The following is a 20059-nucleotide window of genomic DNA, read 5'->3' as shown; positions in this document are numbered from 1 at the left end:
GGGACAGCTAACTTGTCTACAACCTAAGAGTTTTCACAAGATATCTGAAAGTAGTAGCACCACATCCAAGAAATACACTTCTACCGTACTTGGAGGATTGGCTTCAGAGAGTGAAATCCCCACTGTTGTCCCACCTCAACGAGCTTCTCATATACTACTGTTTAAAAACTGATTTCAGAAAACTAGCTCTGATCTCAAGAATATGGAACGCCACATCACTAACAGCAGCATTTACTGATTCATATAACCACTAGCTGACTTCTTCCTACAACAGTCATTACATTTGAGAGCAAGAGGTTTTTTGTTTTGGTTTTGGATTTTTAGGCCCGACCTATTGCAATTAGTTACATTGTAATTGATTTCCCTTCAGTTTTGACATCTCTTGTTTTCATCCACAACTGTCTTATACTTTTAGTCATTAAGATTACTTGCTATTTGTTTAGTTACATCCATTTTACTGAACCTTGTTTAACACCAAATTCTTTTGTGTTGCAAAAATACTTAAGTAGCACATAAGGAGAGTATTTTATAAATCAACCTACATACTTAATGAAAAATATTTGAGTACTGGGTGCTCTCACTGAGCTAAGGAAAAACTGTGCTTTTAAAGGATTCAAACATTCCCCTTTTAAGGGGCAGTTTACCACAACAGTTGCCATATTATACACAGAATAAATTTACAGTTGCACAATTTGCACAGACTACATCTTTCTTTATCCCAGGGTAGCTCTGTAGCAGCAACACATGTTCTCATGACCATAAACTCTATTGCAATTCACTGTCCACAGGGCTTCTCCAGAGCTTCCAGTTCATTCAGTATACAAGAGTACACACTTATTTTCAGTATTTTACACCAGTCCTGCCTTCTTTACATTGCCCTGAATTGACGGATGGACTATCAACTGACACTGTTGTTTTTTTTCAAACTTCTAATGTTATAGGCCCAAGCTATATTAGAGGCTGAGATCTCATTTTGACAGATGTCTGCAGTCATACACCAACTGTCTTTCAGTGAACCACCTTTACTTCTCAGGTTGGTAAAACAAACATGGCTTTACTGAGGAGGGTTCCATAGCATGGAAATACCCTGAAATTGATCCCAGTACTTATTTCACAATTCTTTAAAAAAGTACCTAAAATATTTTTATCTGCCTGCAAAGAGTATAAGTTGTCGTCTACTCCCTTAGAAAAGAACAATCACAGTTGGTCCCTGCTATCTCTCTCTCTCATTCCTTTCCCTCCACCAACTTTTTTTAAAATGACTATTTGCTTTTTATTTGTTTGAATATTACGACAGTGGTTAACAACATTGTCTTTACTTGGAACCTCAATTTTATGAAACCTAGATGGGACAGATTTATACCCAGAATCCATGTGCTTTAAGGACCCTATCATCAAAAACAGCCTAATGAAAAAAGTGTAAACTCTGTAGTGTCTGGAGAAAATACAGCCAGGCTTCTATGTAATTTAAAATAAATCTTGCAATTTTCCCAACTCCCACCAAAATCATTGTTCCACTGTGGCATTTATCAATATTCAGTGAAAAGCAGGGTTTCCATTGAAATACTGACACCTCAAAGAAGGTCTGCAAAATGAGGGACTGTATTGTGTGACTACATTATGTCCAATTCTTGCTATAGAATGCAGCAGATAGGCTGCATGGGAATTCACTCCATTCTCTGGGCAAGAAACTAGTACTCTGAATGCTGACATCTTTGGGTGGCCTATACAAAATAAATACAGATTTATGTTCAGATAGAACTGGAAAGCCCTCCAGACACTAAGTTAGTGTCAGCAATTGGATAGACAGAAACAGATGGGAAACCTACCATACAGAAAAAAATGCTATTGAGTAAAACAAAGAGACCATCCTTAAGGACCACCTTATTCCCTCCAGAAAATAAAGAGCGTAAGGTGACAATACAGTCAACCCTCTGAACTTAGTTCACAGCTATCTTACTTGTTGGCACAAGATTCTCTCTCTAGACTTCTTCTGAATAACTTAGTAGTGGACACTGGTAGAATACAATGTGGAAGAAAAGAGGCACCACTGGGTGCTCAGATGTGGCAAATCCTATTAAGTCTGGTATCCTATCTAGACTTAAGCAGTTCTTACTTTAACCTTTGTCTTTTTTCTGGCTAGAGTGTCTTCCTAGAATGATGCCAAATTCTTTAGATTACACCAGCTTGTAGTGTAAGAGTTTGAAAAACCAACAGTATTGATCTAGAGTCCATTCACCACATTAGGGCAATATCAAGAAGGTAGGGCTGGTGTAAAATGCTGAAAATAAGTGCTGTCACATACTGCACAAGTTGCAAGCCTGGAGAAGCCCTGTGGAAAGGGGACTGCAGTTGAGTTTACCGTCATGAGAGCATGTGTTGCTGCTATGAGGTTATCCTGGGATAAAGCATCACATGCACCATCTCTTCTGTATCAAAATTTTGCTTCAAACCAGTAATTGCTGGCTGTGCAGGCAAGCCTCTTGGAGCTGGCCCATAGCAATGAACTCCTTAAGAGTTATCTGAGGAAAAAACAGATTTGTGCTTATTAGCCCAGAATGGAAAATTCACTAGGAGTTTGGAAATAGAACAGATAAAAAGTGGTAGGTTTCAGTGGAGGAAACTTCTCCCATGAAAAGAGAGTAGTTTAAAGGGGCAGTTGGATCTTAAAAAGGCAGAAACCCTTAAAAGAAGATTCAGAAGGGTCATGATGTTCTTTCCAATACATCCCCATGTATGCAGCCTCTCTTCAAATTAACTGTTTCTTCAAGATGTCCTGCTGAGTCCTTGCCTTGCATTCTCTGCCACAGGAATATCCAACAGCAACTAACTTCCCATTTTGTCTATTTGAGACACAATAGGGGCATCTTAACAGTTAAGAAAGCTGAGTGGGGTCACTGAGGATAATCCTGCACTTTCATCTGTCTGGCATCAGTCACAACAAAAAGAGAACAAGTACTTAAGGAAAAAAAGCAGTGTCACTAATATCAAACTAAAACAGACCCAAAACTACAGTGAAGGAGATGCAAGTGGGAAGTAAATGTACTACGAAATTGTTTTGATTTGTGCTGTGGCCTAATTATGAAAGGTGAATAAAATCTAAAATCCTGAATGGTGGAGCTGAAGGTATTAAAAAAAGTGTACTTTATATCTGTGTCTCTGATAAGAAGTGTTTAAGTATAAGAATTTTTTTAAATTAAATACATTCACAGACTAATTATTCAAATTATGTTGAATTTAGCCTGCTTTTCTCTCTATTCCTTTCCCAGAACAAAATCATGACATTTTCATGATAAAATCTGAGTCCTAGAAAAACAAAATTATTGTAACCACACACAAGTGCCAGCACACAGAATTGTAGTTTCTACATACTGCCCACACAGCACTTTTTGAACACGTGATTAGGAGGGCTAATGCATGATCACACTAAATTCCTTCCCTCACACATCAAGAACTTGCCCTCTCAGCTGCATTCTTCTTCAACAGCCACCGTAACCTTAGCAACCCTCTGCTCCTAATATGGACAGCTGGTCCATTTAAAGCCAGCCCCAGTTGGCAACTGAAATGGTTATTCCCTCAAATTCAGAGGAGTTTGTCCTCTTAATTCCCAAACTACTAATCACAGGAGTTGACTTAAATTTTGAAACTTGATCAGCGCTTTTGTTCTGTTGCAGAGATTTGTGCAGCATTTCAATCTATTTGGGCTAAAAAAATTGACGAGTTATTTCCTATGTATTTTTCAAACATTATTAATCAAAGTAAATGTCATAGTACATAAAACAACACAGTTTGAGAAAATATTTGGGGGAGGGAAGGAAAGAGAGAAGACTAAGTGTAAGGAAAGATCTCTGAAGATCTCCCTGTAAAAATAAACTGAAAACCTTGAAGTGCCAGTATATTAAATTGTAAAACTGTGAACATCCATTGCAGAAAGCTCACTTCTCTTGATTTCAAAAACATAGCATTTTTCTCAAAACTGAGAATAATGATTTTAGTGAACTGCAAGAAGCTATCTAAATTTTTGTTCCGCAACTGTTCCTGACTAATGGCCCTTTACAAACACACACTTAAACCATGCAAGGGCAATCATTCTGAGGATGCCTTTGTGCTCTTCTATGCTTGTTTAAAAAAAAAAAAAAAAAGGGAGGGAAGGAGAGGAGAACAGGAGGGGAGAGAGAGAGTATCAAGGAGTTGGTATAGAAGAGTGTGGAGAACTGGCCATTGATGATAAAATTTAAGATTAATCTCATAATACTTGAGGATTAATAAAGTCCAAGATTTATGCACTGCCTAATCTACCAAATATGTCATCTCTTCTATAATATCTCTCTTATGATTCTTTTTTCCACTCAAGGCATATCATTTACTCCCTTAATTCTGCCACTCGGAACATATATCAAGTAAGGTAAATACCACCTGAAGATATGCCAGAGTGTAAGAGGTAACCATACTTTTTGAGAATTCCAAGGATTTGAGGGGAGAACTGGGTATGAATTACTCTATTCAATAGCAATACAGACTTTCCTGTATGTTAAACACAATTTTCAATCTTCACCATTCCATTTGTTTAAAATTTTACTTAAATACACACTGTTTCTATTAAAATCCTCAGATGATAGCACTCACTCATTTATTCCATCATATTTCAGTATAACATAGGCAATATGCTACAAGACAATCTTCAAAGACCACAGCTTCCCCAGTGGCATAGCACTTTGATTCTGGACTCTTAATCTACTCTTCTGGTTTACCTTGCATTCTACCAAGTTCAGCAGCAATTCAAACACCTTCAGCAGCAACAACAAGCTTTCCATCATTCATCTGTCATCCAAAATAGGCAAGAGTTCAAAACAAATTTAAAAACAGAAAAGATTTGGGTAAAATATGCTATAGCAAAAGGCAATGGTTACATTAAAAAGGGTATAATTCAAATAGCTAGATAAGGCTAAGATTAAATATAAAAACAGAAAATGGCAAGACAAATAAACTAAGACGGGTCAAGACTTAAAAACTCATTAAAAAGACTATATTAAAGAAGTGTCTCACTGTAAAGCCCAGCTCTCAAATAATTTTTGAGGATCTTTTCTGCACCCTCTATTTTTCATATCTTTTTTAAATGTTGACACCAGAACTGGACACAGTACCCTACTGCTACTCACATTTATACACCCAGAGATCACATATGGGGTCCCCATTTACTTCCTCAGTCCTGTCTACAGGACTAGGGAACTAACTACTTGCAGGCTGGAGTCCTGTGTTTGTAAAGCACCTAGCACAGCTGATCCTAAATGCAGTTTTTGGATGGTACCACAACACAAATAATAAAAATTAAATGGGATAAAAATAGAAATAATTAAAATAAATCCTATATATGGAACAGGAAACCTAAATCTTTAAGACAAGTTTGTTGTGAGAACTGGAACAATATGCACAACACAATTTATAAAATATAATCAATTCTTTCCTGTGATTTGATCAAACCATTGTGGGCTGCTGGACTGGTCCATCCTCTACGTGAGTCAGGTGACATCAACTCCAAGAGGATTTGAGCTGTCTAAGCCAAACTATTGTCCCAATAGTTGGACACAGAAGAGACCCAATTAGGTGATGAAGCCCATCCCTCCTTTGTAGCGTAGGATTGTTCCATACATTTTGCTTTTCAGTCCTCTGTATGTTTAGTTTTCACTGTCTCAATGGTCTTTCCACACCTTATCTTGGGAGACTTTTCCATAATCAAATACATCTTTCTGTTAGAAGGTTTTTCCTAATATTCTGTTTAAATTTTCCTTTGCTTAAATTTAGTTACACTACACCCTGTTCCACTTCTTTGGGCCAGTCTGAACAATTTATTCTTTCTTCCTTGGTGTTCACACCTTCAGCATACTTATAGATTGGTATGTCCATGTCCAACCCATCTGATATAATTATTTAGCCAATCCATACCTGTGTAAGCTATTTTAATCTTTCTTCATAGAACAATCCCTCCAGATTCTTAATCACTGTATTAGTCTCCTCTGAATTATCGTCAGTTTAACTATATCCTTCTGAAAGAACAGGCCAGAACAGAAACCTCAATGTTGGCTTTTGAGCTTTGTTTGAACAATGAAGCACCATTCAAATTATTTTAGTTTTGGAAATTCTTGGTTTTCTTCAAATATAACATGATAATTTATATGTAGAGTGCAACATTTTCTCCTTGGAACTCAAGTATCAGGGGACAGTGGCTGGTTTAGGTGGATATCTGAAAGAAAGAAAGAACTATGTACATGCTGAAGTAGTCTACCTGCTAATTCAAGCTACCTTGATATTTTTATGACTTCTGAATTTTCTTTCATTTCCCCCATCTACAGTGAAAGATTTAATTCTAAATGTAGCACAACCATCCAGTTAAAGGTCAAACAACAGAATGCTGATGAGAAAATTAAGACCTTCCTTACACAAGAAAATTTTACCAGGGAAAACAAATGCAGTTAAATAGCTTGTGACACTATGTGGACACTATTATTCTAGTATCAGAACTTCTCTTTTTAGTTGAGCTTAAACCTTTCCCAAGCAAACAACTAAACTGAAAAAAGCCACTTATACTTCAGAAGCCACATTTTAGGTAAATTGTGAGGGAGGAGAGGCAAGAAATATGGAGAATGGAGTAGGTTACACTAATCAGGGCAAAACAATGGAGCCTAAATTAATTATGGGAGGGAGGGAGCATGGCCTGCAAAGACTTAAATAGTGAGTTAATGCTCTAATACTTTTACGACAAATGCCTCCCAGACTTGAGCCCACAACTCATGCAGATTCTCCAAAGCCACTTGAGTGCCATACCTCATAATAAAAGTGGCATGAAAAATTATATTATATTTTAATGGCTGAATATTACTCATCCAAACATTTTTATAAAGATTCTTTAAACTTTGTTTTAATTTTTTGAGCATAGAATCTGCACAGTCTTTCAAAGCCACCGTAGATCTCTGGTTTTTTAAATGTTAGTTCTACCCTCTTATTATAAGATTCAGTAAATGCAGCAGAATTTACCAAGAGTAAGGCAGTGTAATTTTTGATATGTATTATAAAAAAACCCCAATATCTATATGAATTCTTTCAGCATGTTACCCTTCTCTTTCCTTCCATCCATTGGCTCCCCCTTCTCTGTCTGCCAATTGAGAGCTACTGCCAACTTTACCTCAGCACCCTGTACTTATTCTAGTTACAACTTGCAGAGTGGTCTTTCCCCTTGTGTACTTCAGAGACTATTTCAACTAGCTATATTACATGTATTTCTTTCTGTAGTGTCTGGAAGAAGCCAAAAATTGTAAGCAGACATTTCCAATTACTATGAGTAGTCTCAGCTTTCCATGAAGCTTCCCGCTGTAGCACTAAGACTTGGAAACTCATTTGCCTAAGTGCCTATCTCACGGTTCAAAAGCCCATATATTTGCATGAAACAGATTTGTAACCCACACAGTTTCCCAGGGAGAACCCAGTTAGGCCACAGAATCTTTAGGCTGAGAGGGACCATACCTGGAATACTATCTCTCCTTATGAAAGCACATAGAGGCACTTACAGTGTCAGACAGCAGTTCAGAATATTTTCCTTTTTACTAGGTTGGTATGATGCCACCTCAGAGCTTTCATAGCCAAAGGAGAGGGCTGAGGTGATGCCTGCCTGGTCTTGGCTGCCTGTGAAAGGCCTGTACAGCAGACTGTCAATGGAAAGTCTCCCCCACTTAGAAATGTTGAACTCTGGTCACCAGGAAAGATAGCCGTGTTTAGTTCTGTCAAACAGATAAGAAAAGTTAACAGCACAGAAGTACTTTATATCTCTTTGACTATAAAGGGTTAACAAGTTCAGTGAGCCTGGCTGTCACCTGACCAGAGGAACAATCAGGAGACAGGATACTTTCCAATCTTGAGGGAGAGAAGTTTCTGTTTGTGCTGTTAGTTTTTGGTGGTTGTTCACTCTGGGGGCTCAGAGGGACCAGACGTGCCAGCAGGTTTCTCTCCAATCTCCCTGATACAGGCTCTTATAAGTTCAAAATAGTGAGTACTAGATAGATAAAGCGAGTTAGGCTTATGTTTGTTTTCTTTATTTGCAAATGTCCATTTGGCTGGAAGGAGTTTAATTGTGTATTTGGCTGAAAGGAGTTCAAATTTGTATTTTTGCTGAAAGGATTTTAATTTGTATTTGAATACTTAGGCTGGGAGGGTATTCCCAGTGCCTATAGCTAAAAAACCCTGTACCTATTCCATTTTAAATTTACAAAGATAATTTTTACTGTTTTTCTCTCTTTAATTAAAAGTTTCTTCTTGTTTAAGACCTGATTGTTTTTTTATTCTGTGAGACCCAGAGGATGGGTCTGGATTCAGCAGGGAATTGGTGGGGAAAGGAGGAAGGGGGAGAGAAGGCTAATTTCTCTCTGTGTCAGGATTACTGTATCTCTCAGGAAAGTCTGAGAGGGGAAAGAGAAGGAGGGAGGAAGGTGAATTGTCCTCTCTGTTTTGTGATTCAAGAGTTTGAATCACAGTGTCTTCCGGGTAACCAGGGAGGGAAGCCTGGGAGAGGCAACGGTGGGGAAAGGATTTCTGTCCTGTGTTAAGACTCAGAAGGTCGGGTCTTAGGGTTCCCCGGGCAAGGTTTAGGGGACCAGAGTTGTACCAGGCACTGGAATTCCTGGTTGGTGGCAGCGCTACAGGTTCTAAGCTGGTGATTAAGCTTAGAGAAATTCATGCTGGTACCCCATCTCTTGGACACTAAGGTTCAGAGTGGGGAATTGTACCATGACAAGTTCCGTTAGTGATACCACGTTCAATACGGATTGGTGCACACAAAGGAATCTTCTGGCCTAACAAAATGGTGTACAGTGGGACTAGAAAGATAAATGGTGGGCCTCCTACTGCCTGCTTAGTTCTTCCATATCTGAGTTACTAGCTTTCTCATTACTTTATGGCCAGCTGCTTTGGGGGGTTGGAAGTGAAGGCAGAAGCTGGAAACAATATCCTGGTCATTAAAGTGTGGTGACCCACGGTGTTAGTTGGAAACGACAGCACAATAGTTAGCCCACAGCAACCCACAGAAGCGGCAGGTGATGACGGCCCAATATTTTCCCCTCACCCCTCTATTACATTTTACTAGAGAAAATGAAGAGTGGTATATAAACTATTGTTTAGGACAGCTGCAGACCTCCTGATCGTGGTTAAAAACAGTACATGATTGGCCTTCCGCCCCAAAGAAAGAATTTCCCTACGTATGTGTATGTATGCACACCACAGAAATCAACATATCTATAATCTGGTCTTTTCTGCATTAATATTCCATGTTACACTCCATGAAGGTGAACAGTGTAACCAGGTGCTGAGAATTATCCACCGAACAGCACTGTGAGAAAAGGGAAAATCAGTCCTGGCACACAGCCGAGAATTAATCAGCCAAATTATTGAGCCAAAAAATCATAAATTTGAAATAAAGTTTAGCATTTTCCTTAGAAAAAGCAATGAAGCAGAGAAATCTGCTTGTTTGTGCCTGTCACTGTGGAGGCAAATAAAATTGTAGTGGACTTCTGGGGTAGAACATTCATCTGCTGTCAATTCTGACAGATTTGGTTCTGTTCCTAAGCTTCATATGGGCTGCAATACCCAATATAACAGAGCTGTGGACCTTAGCGTGCATCACCACGAGTTACTAAAGAAATAAAGTAGTTCAGGGTTGAGAAAGGGTGTGTGTGTGTGTGTATGCGTGCATACACACACACACACACACACAATCCTTCATTGGCTGGACATTCCAAGAAGGGTGCTGCACAGGCCATATCAGTCCAATACATATTGCTATGAGATGCAAAGGTTTCCAGTTCTTAGCTGGTAAAGGTACTTTGGGTACGGGAATGGGGGGACAGGAAGAGAGACAATTTGCAGTTTTTGACATAGTCAAGAGAAGCTTTCATTTGTTGTTTGTTCACTTGGACTGAACTGAAATAACCTTGCTATTCTAACTGACCCAATTTTATTCCTGGCAAGATAGACTTCCATATTTGCTATTTTTAAGGGCATGCATAATAATTAACTGCTCTCCAGGTGAAGAGAAAAAAAGCTCGTTTTTCTACCAACAACATTCCATAAGGATAAAAATTAAATTTGGTAGTGGGTGTTAACATTCTGCAAAATACTTCAAAAATAATGCACGGTCTCAAGCCCTCTCATTTCACTCTTCTGCCTTTATTATTAAAAACAGGGAATTTAGTTCTAAAAAAATAAGTTAAGAAAACATTAAAATATAACTTTAACCTTTCTCCCTTCACACAATCTTTATATTTACTTCCTATGAATGTATTATGATTGAGAGCCTATTGCTGTCATTTCACATATCTATTTACCTACAATGTATGAGCCAATATTGAAACAAAAGATTTTTTTGCAATGTTTCTATTCCTCCAAGTTGGATAGCTCACATTTAACTCAAGAATGTGTCTTATCCAGTGTTTTATTTATTCTAAGCATTTGTTTATTAAGCAGTTTAAAACCATGTTTTATCCCATACAGAACTATTGTATAGAATGTGTATGCCAAAATTAAAACAGATGTATACACATGAAAATGTGATCAAAGATAGTAATATTGTCAAGTTGCCAAACAGTACCTTTAGAGACACATGGTGAGGGAGGTAATATCTTTTATTGGACCAAATTCTATTAACGAAAGACAAGCTTTTGAACTACACAAAGCTCTTCTTCAGGTCCGGGAAAGGTACTCAGGCCGGGTCTACATTCCAGAGTTCGGTTGATGTAAGTCAGCTTATTCAACCTAACTATGCAAGTGTCTATACTAGAATGGTGCTCCCGCCGATATAAGTTGCCCACTACATCAATCTAATAACTCCATTTCTGCGAGAAGCATAGTGCTTAGGTCCACATAGTTAGGGCAACGCAGTGTCTGTGTAGACACTATGTTACTTATATTGCCTATTGGCTGGCAGCCTGGAGCCCCACTGCCACCTCCCAGCGAGGAATGGGAGAAAGCCCAAGCACAGCTCCCTGTCCTGGCAGTAAGGCTCAAAGTGGGAGACCCGCCCCCCCAACCTTCCTGCCACCTGGCTGACAGCCTGACCTGTGAGCCCAATGTGGGGCAGGCCTCAGCCACAGCAGGAAGTCTACCAGCAGTGAAACTGTCATTCTTGTCAGTTTCATGGCTGCTATTTAGCATTTGTTCTCTGGCTCCTGCTGTCAGCCCCTGGCCAGAGGAGAAGAGTGTGCCCAGCAGCTGTAAGCCCCATGCGGGCTGACAGCCAGCCAGAGAGGACACGCAAAAATAGTACAAAAATTAGTTTACAAGCACCAGCTAAATAAGACAGCCAGCCTTCATGTTTGTGTTATATTCACTTAATACAAGTAAGCAAAGAGACAAAACTCTGCATTCTGTGACAGTTGTAATATCTAAGATATGTTCAAATGGTAGGTTGGAGGTTACAAGAAGCAAGGATGCTTACAGCATGGTCCACATCAGATAATCAGTTATTGCAGACACCAAAGGCATTTCTGTCTACCAATGCCATTTGGAATTCCAGGAACTACCAGAGATCCAGAAATACCCTGAAATTATGCTCTTCGTTTACTAGGAACAGGCAAGAAGCCTCAATCATGAAGGCAGTCACCATTCATACCTACTCACTACTTCTCTCAAACAACCAGCATCACCTCAGTCTTATTAGGACTGCCTCCCAGCTAGCTTGTTGAAACCCAAGCCCCAGTTAAACCTAATATCTTATACTAGCCTGGAGGACTATGCAAATAATTCTCAAGTACCTGGCCAAAACATTCTGTGAGCACAACTCAGAACTAATTTATTCCTTCCTAGCTTATACTTATAACATCCAGGCCTAAAATAAAGAAACAATAGCATTATGTTCATTCTAAGGAGTACCATAAACAAAGCCCCCCACTGGACAACATCACAACAGTATTATTCCAAACCTCATACATAAAGATGAATTGGAGATGCTATCACACCATCTTGTACTACAATCAAAGACCATTCATAATGTTACATGAGTTGGTGAAGAACCAGTAAGAAAACTCGAAGGGGAGGAGGGGGAGAGAAAGAACGAGACAACCTTTTCCACTGCAGTTCCTGATTTTTGAAAACATTTTAAAAAGTTGAAATTTCAGCCCATAAGAGAATAATTTTTGGACTAAATATTTACTTGTATACGGAGTAACTGTTCTCTGATTTGCGTGGTTTCTAAAACAAAGAAGTAGTCTGAAAAAATCTGGATCATGGGACAGGTAACACTAAGAAAAACAGTGAAATACAGTTTTCTAGTTAGAACAGCATTTATTTTCATATTCAATCCAAAGAACATCTAATTAGATTGCAATTGGCTAAAAACAGCTTATTTAAATATGATTATGACTCCAAAATATCCTTTTAACATACTCAACTATGCAGCCAATTTAGGTTGCATAGAGGGACTAAAGAATCCTTTTATAGTCTCAAGCATAAAAGAAAATCAGACTCATTTTGCTCAGCCCAGCAGTCTGAAAGTTCAAAAGGTAAGAAAAGTTCTGCATGAACAAACTGAAGTTACTTTGAAAAATAAAGCTTTAATTATAACTGGCATTTCTTAAGCCACTACTCAGAGAAACTCTATAGCTAAGAGGTGACATCATTCATGTGTCAGGTTGTGTGGAAGCCCAGAATTAAAATATAGGCCAGATTCCAACATTCCACAATTCTGGTTTAATAATAAATTATTACTAATTGTGTTTATTACAGCACTCCCTAAGGGATAGCCAAGAATGGGGCACCATGGTACTAGCCACTGTAGAAACACAGGACTAAAACAAACACAGTCCCTGCCCCAAAGAGCTTAGTTGCTCCTTAACCTATTGTCTGGAGTCTTCAGCTGGCTCCTCTCTACAACCTGCCCCCCAAATCTCGATGACGGGGTGGAGGGGCGGCACCACCTGGGTCCTAGAGCCACCACAGTATATGGCGATCTCTTCAATACAGTTCTGGGCCCAGAGGGTGCTGGGAGAAGAAATGGGCCCAGTTTACCAGAAGAAAAAAAATCCTAAAATAAATTTAAATATCAAATCATTTGGATGAATATATGCATAGAACCTTACCAAATTCACGGCCATGAAAAATGTGTCACAGATTGTGAAATCTGGTCTTGTGTGTGCTTTTACACTATAAAGTACTATACAGATTTCACAGGCAAGTCTAGTGTTTCTCTAATTGGGGGTGCTGATCCAAAAGGGAGTTGCGGGCAATACCATACCATGCCATTCTTACTTCTATGTTGCTGCTGGCAGCAGCTCTGCCTTCAGAGCTGGGTTCCCGGCCATCAGCTGCCGCTCAGCTCTGAAGGCAGCGTGGCTGTCAGCAGCAGCGCAGAAGTAAGGGTAGGAATACTGCAACCCCCCTTACAATAACCTTGTGACCCCCTGCCCTGGACAACTCCTTTTTGGGTCAGGACCCCTACAATTACAACACCATGACATTTCAGATTTAAAAAGCTGAAATCATAAAATTTACTATTTTTAAATCCTATGACTGTGACATTGACCAAAGTGGACCATGAATTTGGCAGGGCCCTATTTATGCAGGATCAACATAGTCAATACACCAATTTGCCTCTTCAAATACCCTTGTCTTTGGCATCAAATTGAAGCTTCACACATCATAGTCCCAGTTCCAAAAGGTGTTAAATATCATGAGTTAGGTCCCCCAACATTTATGAGATTGGTTTAAAACATAATACAATTTTGGGGTTTTTGCACTTACCATCTGTTTTTCGAGCCTCTACGGTCACATTTTCAAGTTTTTCCTCTGCAACCAGGAGAGTGAGACACTTATTTCTTTTAAATGTATGTTTGAGATTTTCATGTAATCAATCACATGATTCCAGGAGCTAGGGCTTTAAGAAAAATACCAAATATTGCAAGAGTTGGCAAAAGTACATGCCACCATCGAGGCCCGAACCTCATTCTCTTCCGCTGCTCACATGCCTCCTTCTAATAATGCAAGTGTGACAAATGCTTCACTATTTTTGGTTGCTCTCTTGATGAAAACGGGAATAGAATTTATATTTAAACTTATTCTCAAACAAATTTCACGCTTCGTTCATAATGATCCGTTCATCTTTTGAATTTTAAGCCACTAGAATGAACAAAGTGGGTGCGATTTTCTTTTGACAGTCACCTTCTAGAAAATTTAGAAGTTTCCAGTTAAACTTAAGTTTTTTTTGAATAGTAAGTCAGTTACATATTAAGGGAATTATTAAATTAAAAGTTGTCCCAAGTTCCACACAAAATAGATTTTTCACAGCTCCCACAGCTTCAGCAATGTGATCATATAGCTGAAGACAAAGAGTTTGGAGCAAAGCAGATGCCAGACTTTTGTTTTAATCGACTCTAAACCTAACACAGCTGATTTAAAATATTTTTAGTAGTAAAGTATTTTAAAAGAAAAATGTGTAAACCTGCATACATATACATTTAGAAATAAGTGTTTGCACTACAGCCTGCTCAAAGAAAAGTTCAAATGTGTCTAATATTAAAGAACACACCCATTTAGAACCAGCATTTTTTTTTTTAAGTTTAAAACTAGATGACATGGTCCAAAAATTATACTAGAATTCAGTTAGCTATACATTAATTCAAATAAAGAAATATACAAAGATCACATCCAAAATAGTGCTGAATCTAAATCAAGTCAAATTTAGACAAAATTCTGACCAATTTAGAAGCTCAAGAGTAATTTTCTTCTATATATACTATTCTAGGTGAGAAACCATAGCAGCAGTATGCATATATTATGAATTACTGTAACACCTAGGAGTCCTAGTCATGAACCAGGACCCTACTATGCTAGGCATTGTACAAACAAAACAAAGACTGTCCCTACTTCAAGAGCTTACAATCAAAAGTAGACTCACTCATTGACTTAGGGCTTATCTACACTACCCCTGTGTGAAAAAACACACACACACACACTCCGAGCAACATAAATGTACATCAACAGAAGCGCAGGGGCAGACAATTATGTCGGTAGGAGAGCATCTCTTACCAACATAGTTACCATGGCTCAGGGAGATGTGTTATGTTGACGGGAGAGCTCTCTCCCATCGGCTTAGAGCAGCCATCTTACAGGAGCCATCTTACAGGAGCACAGCTGCTCTGCTGGAAGCTTGCTAGTGTAGACAAGCCCTTAGCTTCTATCTTTATTACCATTTCTGAAATAAAGCTGTACAATTAAACTAAAATTGTTTCAATTAAAAGGAATTTCTTGTCCCTATTTGAAATATCCATACCTTTTCACACTGCAAAACATTCTTCAGTCCAACAGGAAAGCCAGTGAAATTAAATATAACTAAGACCATGAGAAACCAGGAAGAATTTCTCTCTTTTAATGGATTGTTTGATCAGAATCTCATCATCAAAAACAAAATAATCAAGTTAGAAATAGAAAGAAGATCCATGGTGATACTATCAGTTTATTGACAATGTGCTAATTAGAATAGGAAAATGTGTTTACTTCTCTCAAAAATCCCTTTCTTCTAGTAGGCAGGTCCACAGACACTACTTTAGGTAGCTCTGGAGGGAGAACTATATCTTAGCTACTAGCATGGTGCTAAGCCTCATTCGTTGATGACTCAGTGCAAGAAATGTCAAAGCTAGTATATCTCATGTTTTATGACAGATAAAACCAATCAATTCTTTTAAAGGTTAAATGATTAGTCTGTAAATCTAATTTGTAAATCTAATCTAATTTGGGCTGCTCTAATGAAGAGACAGGAAAACTCTAAACTCAAAATAGACAGTTGACTAGATTTCTCTCTCTGCTTTTGATAGAGGTACCCAGATCTAGTGGTCCATCTACTAGAAGGAAGGACAATTTAGGTTTTACCATTCATCAGTAAATATAGATTCAATGATCCTAAAATCAAATTTAAACAACAGCATTCAAAATACAGATGGTGATTTTAACTGGAATTATTAGCTGTCTTTAGTAACTAAGTACACTAATCTAACAACAATAACTGGGGAACCATAGCACATAGATTTATCCAGCTGAACACTGTCAGGTAAGAAATGTACATTGGTTTTGTATTATTTTGTGGAGGGCAATAATTATTTATAATGTCTTCACAGGAGATGTAGGATATTATATCCCATGTGACTGTCACTGCTATGAGCAAATGAGCCCTAAATAAGATGTTGGCAATAGATTTCTAGATTTAGAAATCTAGACAGTACTGCCAACCCTAAGCATTCAAATGTGTTAAAAATGGAGACTGGGCTGCTCCTTTGCTTACACCCCATGGCAGCACTGTAGCACCTTTAAGAGTAAGGGTCTTTTAAAAACACAAATAACTAAACCAAAACACTATGGTTTTCTAAAAAGACAACTGTGACAATAAGGGTACAGACTCCAAGGGAAGATCAAAAGGTTTAAATCTCCAAAAGTAGTCAGTTAAACCAACTATTTTACTTTTCTGTAAAAGTACATCAAGTAAGCTCTTTTATGAAAGCTTGAAATGCATGGAACTAACAGTCATTATGAGATATGTATACAGATTGTGCGAATGTATGTGTACCACCCACCCACATAATGGTAACTGTGATGCAACTTCAGCATCACCTCAAAACAGCACTGGGAAGCAGACAGACAGGGAGGGGCTACCTCTCCAACCCGATGAGACGAATCTCAAGCACCTAGACATTGTCCAGAGCAGAAAAGAAGAGTGAGGAACCATCAAAGCAAACAGGAACAGCTTGAAACTGAAAATAAAACCCCAGTCTATAGTGAGGGAAGGGAAAAGAAATAACGTAAAGCCTTTTAAAATGGAAGGGGTTTGAATTAAAAGAGTATCCAGAACTTGGGGGACAGACTCAAGGCAGAAGGTTGTCCATGAACACTGGATCCCTCTTATAGCTAGGATTATGCTAGGAAACTACTTTAAGGCAATAGGTCTAACTCTTATTAGAAAAGAGATTTTATCTAATATGAAAGTGTAAAGCCTGAGGTTGCATCTTTAACTTTGACTTTACACGTAATTATATATGTTTGCTTTTCCTGATTATTTCATCTCTGAATCTGTGGTTTTTCTATTAAATTAGCTTTTTGTTTAATTTTATCCTAAGCAGATCTCTGATGTGCAAACTGTGTGGAGTGTATATCCCAAAGTGAACCAATAACTGGGGACTGGTTTCACACTTTTGGGGAGTGACCAAACAGAGAGGAACAGTCCAAGTATCTGGTAATTAAGAACTCAGGGAGGACATATTTGGGAAAATCAATCAGACAGCACTCACCGGCTCAGGGGGCACAGAGGCTCAGGGCTTTCCCCTTTAGTGGGGTCTGCTGGTGCTCATGGCTCCAGCCCCGCTGGGAGGGGGAAGGAACTTCTACACACAGGCTTTTTATAGAATTCTGATGCATAAAAGTAAAAGTTATCTTTCAAATTTTACCTTGCAAGTTTGAACAGTCGGTGGCTGCATTGCAACATTAAATTAACATATGTTGTTCTGTTAAATAAGATCTGGAATATCCCACTGTCAAACTTCTCAGACTGACTAAACATAGAAGTGACTACTGGATGACCAAATTAAACTGTCAGCATGGGGGAAGACAATGTTAGTGTGCATGCATGTATATGCATCTTGAAAGAGTACCAAATATATATTTAGACAGATTTCATACATAAGAAGTCTTCACTAAGCAGCAAGATTATAAAAGTTAAACATATACTCTGCCTGCTGTGACAAAGTTCCTCCTCTACTTTGGTGGGTCCTGCGCTTATTGGCAGGTTTGCTCACCTCAGTGATCTCCCCCATAGTCTGGATCAACTCCTCTTGTGTCTGATCAGGAGTTGAGAGGTTTGGGGGGAACCCAGGCCCGCCCTCTACTCCGGGTTCCAGCCCAGGGCCCTATGGATTTGCAGCTGTCTATAGTGCCTCTTGTAACAGCTGTGTGACAGCTACACCTCCCTGGGCTACTTCCCCAAGGCCTCCTCCAAACACCTTCTTTATCCTCACGACAGAACCTTCCTCCTGGTGTCTGATAACGCTTGTACTCGTTAGTCCTTCAGCAGCACACACACTCACTCTCAGCTCCTTGTGTCTCTTGCTCCCAGCTCCTCACACACACTTCCTCTCCTCTGGCTCCTCCCCATCTGACTAGAGAGAGCTCCTTTTAAAACCCAGGTGCCCTGATTAGAACACCTGCAGCCAATCAAGGCAGGCTAATCAGCCTGTCTGCCTTAATTGGTTCTAGCAGGTTCCTGATTACTCTAGTGCAGACCCTGCTCTGGTCACTCAGGGAACAGAAAACTACTCACCCAGTGAGCAGTATATTTGCCCTCTACCAGACTCCTGCACCCCATTGGCCTGGGTCTGTCACACTGCCCAAACCTGTATTTCAAATTTGCCAATTATAGTATGCACAGACAGAAATAAATGAATAAAAATCAAGACTCATTGTAATTACAAATAAGGAAACAGTTTCAAGGAGTGCATATTCCAACTAAGCTATAATATGTAATAATTGATCCCTTAAAAGTAACTACTGAAGAGATTACTGTTCTCAATTTCCTCCTCTCTTACCCTTGCCCTTTCTATCTACATATGTTTTTGTCTTTTCTCAAGAGAGAAAACATACTGTTCCTCCTCCTAAAAGAATTTCCGACTCAGCTGAGTGATACCTGGCAGCAGCAACTGGCGCCCCTATAACCAATGGAGGTTTCAGCGAATCAATGGAGTGACATGCATCAGACTGTTAACTATTTTGGTCAATGAGCTGTGTCAACAGTCAAAATTCCCTGAAAATCTAGTTCCCTAAGGAGCAGCGCTTTCCATTAATCTAGGTCTGTTTAACTAGGCTGGCCCATTTTACTGTACTCCTCTCCTCACAACAGGAGTAACCTGTTGCCTTTGACTACCCAGATAGTAAAAGTTTGTTGTATGCAACAGCTGCTGTTAAGCAGGATGTAATTTCCACTGATGTTAGAAAGAGTTCCATTTATTAAGTTAATTACACTTCTGGAAGTTCATCTTGAAATGAAACTGCAGCACTGAGGAGATTTTATGTGCAATTCTACAGATAAACAGTTGACACAGATATTAAATTATATACTATGCACATAAAAACCATTGAAGACCACAATTCTAAAAGGGCCAAATGCATAGCTGTTGCATTTAGAGAAAAAAAAGACTAAAGTAATTAGTACAAATACAGTCATTGAATTCACCTTAGTCTAAACTTTTGAAGATTTGTATCTATACTGTATTTCAGGGGTCCCCAATGCGGTGTCCGCGGGCGCCATGGTGCCCGCCGGGGCATCTAAGTGCGCTCATGTACTGGCCAGCAGAAGAGCATCCGCCAAAATGCCACCAACAAGCAGCGTCATCCAGGGGCGTTGCTGCCGAAATGATGCCAATTTTCGGCAGCATTTCGGTAGCGATGTCTCTGGATGACGCTGCTTGTCGGTGGCATTTCGGCGGCAATTCCTATTGATGTTACCGCTTGTTGGCGGCATTTCGGCAGATGCTCGTCTGCCGCCATGATCCTCCATGGCCCGTCGTCTGGTGCCCACCAGATGAAAAAGGTTGGGGACCACTGCTGTATTGTTTCAGTAACCTATGAGTTGACAGTAGCCTCAATGTTTTCTCCCTTTAATTTAAATGGCCACAGTAGCAAAGCAGACAATGAAAGAAAAAGCAATGGCAGAGGACCCTCTTTGTACAGTAAAAGGATTCAGAAGGAAGACAAGGTATCAGCAACAGAAACATGGTTAAAGAGACAGACTAGTGTTTGTTTATTTTATATACAGCAGGCTCCCACCCAAACTGGCTAACACAAGGAAGGACAGTGCTGATCATGAAAGACCCCTGCAAGGGGACAGAACCGGCCAACTACCGGCCAATAACCTGCCTCCCCACAACGTGGAAAGTCCTATCAGGCATCATAGCTGCCAAGCTACAGGACCACATGGGCCAGTACATGAGCACAGCTCAGAAGGGCATTGGGAACAACACCAGAGGCTCAAAACACCAGTTGCTCATAG

At 39.3% G+C, this 20059-nt stretch overlaps 1 protein-coding gene across 1 annotated transcript in view; it reads right to left on the bottom strand.

Annotated features, from left to right (window-relative positions):
* Window positions 1-20059, bottom strand: part of FRS2 (fibroblast growth factor receptor substrate 2) — a 98766-nt gene that overhangs the window by 44348 nt on the left and 34359 nt on the right. The gene's annotated exons all lie outside the window — the stretch shown is intronic.

This window comes from Chelonoidis abingdonii, chromosome 1 (genome assembly GCF_003597395.2).
Source record: "Chelonoidis abingdonii isolate Lonesome George chromosome 1, CheloAbing_2.0, whole genome shotgun sequence".
Lineage (NCBI taxonomy): Eukaryota > Metazoa > Chordata > Testudines > Testudinidae > Chelonoidis > Chelonoidis abingdonii.
Note: the sequence above shows the minus strand (reverse complement) of the source record. Positions and strands in the feature narration are given on the sequence as shown.